The 7,116-nt window shown below is 40.9% G+C and overlaps 1 pseudogene; it reads right to left on the reverse strand.

Moving 5' to 3' along the window:
- Positions 1-1,379: 1,379 nt before the first annotated feature.
- LOC148017414 (uncharacterized) lies at positions 1,380-2,319 on the reverse strand (annotated as a pseudogene).
- Between the last annotated feature and the right edge of the window lie 4,797 nt (positions 2,320-7,116).

A 7,116-nucleotide genomic window follows, 5' to 3' on the forward strand; every position in this document is an offset into this window, starting at 1 on the left:
ACCAAATTCAACAACTTGTAAATGGCCTCGTGTATTTTTGGAGTAAGACATCCTGCGATCGCAATCGGTAGTACAAACTGCCACAAATGAGAAAGCATTATGAATAATGGCTGCACTCTAAATAGCAAAATGTGCACGCCAATTAATATCCATTCGTAGTACAATCCTGACATATCTTATGCTAGTCATGGGATTTTAGCCCTGATAATTGGTCGTCTTTAGAAAATGCACACCTGAGAGGACGTGTCATACCTGTCAGAGTTCGAATAGACTTGACTACTTGCTTCACAATGCACTCTTCTTTAGTGGAAAAAACCCAAGGAGCGCGAGGTAGCTGCACGCAACCATCAGCACTCGACTGCGGCTAAAGCGCCTCCATCTTAATTACCTCCTTCAAATCCATTTGTGCCCCTATAGTGTCTCTCTTTCCTGTGATGTGGTCCCATAGCAAGCTGCACACATTCTTGAAAATATGCATGGGATCCAACAAGTGGTTGACCTGTGAGTGGGTCCAATATGGCAACTCGTAGAAAACTCAAAACCGCCACATTCCGTTTGGATGTGACTCCGCATGGACCATTTTCAGTTCGTACCAGCTTACGGCATTCATATGTATTAGAGGTCATCCAAGAAAACCTTCCCTAAGTTCATGATCCTCTGGCAAGAAAGCGTCATGTCCTTGATATATCATCTTCTTCATGGTTCATGACCTTCAAGAGTCTAATTGTGGCTCCCACAATGGACATGCATGATAACCTGAGGTAACCAAACCTGTTCCAACACCACGACCCAGTGAATACAAGCTTGAACGAGATAAAATATAGATATTACCAACGAGAACGGAGGCATGTTCACCTGAGCACTCTCCGAATCTCGAAAAGTCATGCATCATCCACATGAGAATGGCTCGAATATTGGCTGGCCGCCAACCATCGCGCCTACTTATATCTTGCACGGTGACCCCCTCCTCCCACAAAATCTTAAGCTCATCAACTAATGGACGAAGATACACATCCATATTTTTGACTTTGTAGCAACCGGGGACGAGTAAGCTAAGGATAAGATGTCCTTTCTTCGTAGAAAGCCATGGAGGAATATTGTAGTTGACAAGGACTATAGGCCACACACTGTAAGATGTTGAGCGCAGACCGAATGGGTTCATGCCATCCATTGCAAGACCGAGCCGAAGATTCCTTGAAGCTTGGGAAGGTAGAGTCAATGTGGCTCCATGCACGTGAATCTGCTGATATTCGTAGAACTCCATCCGTGGACCTATTCTGCACATGCCACGTTGTCAAGCTCACCATGCCAGACATACGGAACATGTGGTTTATGCGGGGGATAAGCGGAAAGTGTCTGAGAACTTTTTGAGGGATTGTTTATCCTTGCAAGTCCTATCGATACCTATGAGCACCACACTTTGGACATGTCTCCATAGTCTCGTATTCTCCTCGAAACAGTATGCAATCATTGATACATGCATGGATGCTGTTGTAGTCCATCTCAAGCTTTCCTAAAACATGTCATGCATCATCACGAGACTCAGGCATGGTATTTGCAGGTGGTAATATATGATATTTCAATAACCTTAAAAAAATCATAAACACCTTGAAAAAGTACAAATATTTTTAAAAATAGTGCAAAAAAAAATCAACGAAGCGTGTGTACAAGGTACCTGAACAACTTGGTCACACTCATATTGCTCCACCCGTATTTTGCTTGCATACTTAAGAGTGCAAGCAAGGTCTTCAGGTGAGATACTCGGCACCCATCATATAATGGTATGGATATTTTCTCTCTAAGCGGATCAAAAGTCTCGACGTCCATGGGAATCAATGCATCGATCATTGCCTCCATCTCAGGCTCCAAGATTGTAGGTAGGTTTGGAAGGTTGCCTGTCTCCTCTGGCATTGACGGTATAGATTGGCCTTGCAAGTGGTGGATTGGCTCAAGCACTTCATCCATGGCACACCCAGGAACTCTTCTAATTGGCCGCAAAGGGTTCACTCCTCCTTGGGACGAGACATCACCTCCCTAGATAGAAAATTTGTCAGCGTGACCCAATCTTATTGTATATGGTATTCAATTATCTTGCGAGTACAATGCATGATTGATATTAAATTTTCTTACCGTTTGTTGAAAATCCGCAATCGCCTGATCAATGATCTCAGATTGAAACTCGTCAAATCATCGTACATGTTCTATAGACAATCAACGTTTTCGTCTAATTGCTAGCTTGCATTGAGAGCAAGGACATGGGACACGCTGATTAAGATACGCCTCACGATCTTGAACAACAGGATCTTCATCGTTTTCCATTTTTTCTACGTTACAACAAACAATTTATTTTTGGTATGCTCTCCTTTCATCTCTCTCTTTTTTTTTCTTTCTTAAATTGTTATCCTCTCCTTCCATCACTCTCTCTTTTTCTACGTTACGACTACGACGACGACCATGACGACAACCACGAGCACGAACACGACTACGACCACGACTACGACTACTACGACCATGACCATGACCATGACCATGACCATGACCATGACCATGACCACGACCATGACCACGACCACGACCACAACAACTAGGACTACGACCATGACCACGACCACGAATATACTACTACTACTCATGGAATAAACCTTAAAATAGTTATTATGCTCAAATATATGCTTGTTAGAGCATAAATTTGTTCCTAAGACTATTCTAAGGAAGAAATTTTATATTATATTTATTAATTAAAATTGATAGTTGAAGATGAGTTTCCTAAGAGATATTGTGGTGATGCTGTTTTAGTTTTGCGAAGCGTATATATGAATGATGTTGTTTTAGTTTTCTGTATTTGTCTTTTTGAGAAGATATTGATGTTTATGGAATATCCAAAGTTATTTCTGGAATTACGTTATGAAAAATGAATGTTTTTCATACTGATAGGTTGATTACCTTCATTATATATTTGCGTGGTGGAGGCTAGAAAAAGCCCCATGTATGAGAGGTCTCTTTGCAAGAAGGACATTATGCTAGGAGGTAGAAGTATACTAGGGCTCTCTGGCTATATATCCCTTAGGTTTGTTGAGGATCGACCTAACCTCTATGAGCCTAGGATGAGATGAGCTTATTGTAAGGTCCTATTTACTTTTCTCTATTTCTCTCCCTCCCTCACCCTGACCCTCTCTTTCTCTCTTTCCCTATTAGGTTTAATGATTTTTCTCTCTCCTCTCTTTCTCATATTTCTTTCTCTCTCTCCTCTCCATCTCTCATTTCCCTTTCTCTCTTTCTCTCCCTCTCTCATTTCCTCTCCCTCTCTCACCCTCATCCTCTCTTTCTCTATTAGGTTTAATGATTTTTTCTCTTTTTCTCTCTCATCTTCCTCTCTCATTTTCCTTTCTCTCTTTCTTTCCTCTCTCATTTTCTCTCCCTCCCTCACCCTGACCCTCTCTTTCTCTCTTTCCCTATTAGGTTTAATGATTTTTCTCTCTTTTTCTCTGTCCTCTCTCTCTATCTTTTCTTTTTCTCTCTCCTCTCCCTCTCTCATTTCCCTTTCTCTCTTTCTCTCCCTCCCTCACCCTAACCCTCTCTTTCTCTCTTTCCCTATTAGGTTTAATGATTCTTCTCTCTCCTCTCTCTCATTTCTTTTTCTCTCTCCTCTACCTCTCCCTCTCTCATTTATATTTCTCTCTTTCTCTCCCTCTATTATTTTCTCTCTCTCCCTCACCCTAACCCTCTCTTTCTCTATTAGATTTAATGATTTTTTTCTCTTTTTATCTCTCCTCTCTCTCTCTCATTTTTTTCTCTCTCCTCTCTCTCTCTCATTTCCCTTTCTCTCTTTCTCTTCCTCTCTCATTTTCTCTCCCTCCCTCACCCTAACCCTCTCTTTCTCTCTTTTCCCATTAGGTTTAATAATTTTTCTCTCTCCTCTCTCTCATTTCTTTTTCTCTCTCCTCTCCCTCTCTCATTTCCTTTTCTCTCTTCCTCTCCCTCTCTCATTTCCTCTCCCTCCCTCATCCTTACCCTCACTCACACACTCTCTTTCTCTCTTTTTCCTATTATCTTCTCTCTTCTTCTCTCTCCTCTCATTCTCTCATTTTTTTCTCTCTCCTCTCCCTCTCTCATTTCATTTTGCTCTCTTCCTCTCCTTCTCTCATTTCTTCTCCCTCCCTCTCCCTCTCTCATTTTCCTATTATGTTTTCATCTCCCCCCCTCTCCCTCTCCCTCTCCCTCTCTCATTTTCCTATTATGTTTAATGTCTCCCTCCCTCTCTCTCTCCCTCTCCCTCTCTAATTTCCCTATTATGTTTAATGTCTCCCTCTCCCTCTCTCGTTTTCTCTCCCTCCCCCTCTCTTTCTCTCTCCCTCCCTCTCCCTCTCCCTCTCCCTCTCTCTTCCTTTCCCATTTCCTCCCCCTCTCTGTCTCCCTCTCTTTCTCTCTCTCTCTCTCTCTCTCCCTCCCTCTCCCTCTCTCATTTCCTTCCCCTCCCTCTCCCATTTCCTCCCTATCCCTCTCTTTCCCTCTCTTTCTCTCTCTCTCCCTCCCTCTCCCTCTCTCATTTCCTCCCTCTCCCTCTCCCTCTCTCTCATTTCCTCTCCCTCTCTCAATATACACAAATTATACCCAAAAAAAGAGAGAGAATACACTCTCCCATATTTCTGTGTCACTACTCGCCGTCGCTATTCCTTTGTTTCCTTTTAGTGATTTTTGATAACTCTAGGTTAGTCGCTAAATATATTGTTTGATTTGACTTTGTCATTTAAGACATATTGTATATAGATGAGTTTGCATCAAGGCAAGAAGGAGTGGCATGCGGATCGATGGAAGGATTCAGCTCTGAGAAGGAGTATATTGGCAACCTTGTTGCAAATTTGGTGGTCTTCCATAAGAAGTGCTCACCAAGAGGGCAAGAAATAATCATGAAAATTCAAGCTTTGACCAAGTTTGGACCTTTTCGAGTGATACCTGTGACATTTAGCTTGGAGAAGGTGGTGCTAATCAAGCAGTCAAAGCTTCTTTACTGGTTTGACCAAACACGCAGTGGAGCAATGTGTGTGATTGCTACATTAGGTGACTTTGCTAAAGTGTCAAATCGGCTTCTCCTGGAGAAAGCGCTAAAGGGGGAGCGTATCATTTTTTAAACAAATAAGGAACTTATATTTTCATCGAAAGCTAGCCTCTCCTCTCCACCAATGAAAAAGCCAAGGAACAATTGAGAGTTCTTGTTGGCTATCGACTTTTTGTATCTACCATACTAGCAGCCATCACATATATTTTTCTTGATGAATATAAGATACTTTACTTTGTCCCTATAAATAAATATGTATTAAATAAATGTATGGTTCGTATAAGTATGACGATAATGTGTGATACGTGAATGATGCATTTACATACATTAACATAATTCAACGCATAGTACTGCACTTGCGATTGTGTATGTGTGACGATAATGTGTGGTACATGAATAATACATATGTATACACTAATATAATTCAACGTGTAGTACTGCACTTGCGATTGTGCATAAGCAATAATGTAACTTGTATTCGTACGTAGTACTACTTTCGATGCGTTCGTACGTTAAACAAAAATTAAGAGTCATGTGTTTCAAGAAAAAAAACAAAATAACTTTACTTAATTATTTGAATTCAGTACACATCACATGAGATATTATGTATATATAAATAAATATTTCAATGTGATAGAGTATATAAAATTTTTTGGCCTTTCAAGATGCTATGGTGCTATAACACTCATTACAAACCTTGCATCATTAATCTAGTAAACTATGGTGGAGTCCCCTTGCCGTATCAAAGCCGAATAATAAAGTTCATATCTTTATCTGTGATTGTGACACGCTTTGCATGGATGGCCACAAGGTATGTATCATCAAACAAGTCGATGAGAAATCCCTTTGTATTTGTTTGTAGGGCCTCCATAGCTTTAGCAGTCCACCTTCCTGTGCTAGTGGGCAAACCCGCACTCACGTCCAAAATCTTCCCATCCCTTTTAATTCCTAGTCTTGCATGACTTTCCAAACAACCTTATGAAAAGAACTTTTCGGGCTGAGAAGCTTGTATCCCCATTGGATTCTCCTTATCTCTCAAAGGGTGATATTGCCCAGTTTACATCTCTTTTTCTTTGGTGGTCCTTATGCTCTATGGGGAGCACCTATTACTGCACTAAAGGAGGCTCCACCTTGTGTTCCAGGTGGCGGGCCTTGGTGTGAGGTCTTCCCGAGGTCAAAACGACAACATGCTTGCTTGGTGCGTGCCATGCAAGCTCGAGGAGGGCAAGATGGAGAAGAGACAGAGGTTGGGGATGTGAAAATGGAGGAAACAAAAAAAGTAAGGTGTGAAAATGAGAAAAAGAATGAACTTTTAACCCATTTAAACCCCAAAACCGGGTTAATGCAGCTTTATATGCACTGTCCATTGTGTGATCGCAAATCCATAACCTTTCATCAAAATGCGACAAAACTTCACATGCGTACTCGTTAGTTGGCCAAAAGCCCAAATTATTTTTGTTGAAAAAAACATGCCTGCAGACTCTTGGTCAGGAAATGGCTCTAGACGCCAAACTTTGGACTAGGGGTCTGCATCCATTTTGTTTTCAAAAAATATAATAATTTGGGATATTGGCCACCTAACGAGTGCGTGTGTGAAGTTTCTTCGCATTCTGATACAATTTAGTATTTTAAAAATTATCCCACACCAAAATTATGGATGGATTGATAATCAAGAAATCAACATCGCAACTACTGGTCCTTAGAAACTTCGCACCACATAGACTATACAGAGGCACCAAGCGTAAAGTTTGGAACAAGTAATGGCAAATTTTTGTATATTTTTCCCATTGAAATTGACTGTGCTAACAAAAACTGTAAGTAAGAATTGAAAATACAGCGAAGATGCATAGTCAAAGTTGAGAGCAAAGGACAAGTCAAAAATTTTAATTCATATTTTAAGGGCATATACAATAGTTTTGCACTGGGACATAGTCATATGTCCAATACACGAGGATAACACTATTCCAAAAAAGATAACATTACAAACTGTGTTCATTCCATTGGAATGAATGCATCCTTCAGTGCTTGAAGATTTCTTACAAGTTGGAAGTCCTTGGAAG

The sequence above is a fragment of the Lygodium microphyllum genome, chromosome 22 (assembly GCF_053477565.2).
Source record: "Lygodium microphyllum isolate KBCC chromosome 22, Lygodium_microphyllum_v1.1.10, whole genome shotgun sequence".
Lineage (NCBI taxonomy): Eukaryota > Viridiplantae > Streptophyta > Polypodiopsida > Schizaeales > Lygodiaceae > Lygodium > Lygodium microphyllum.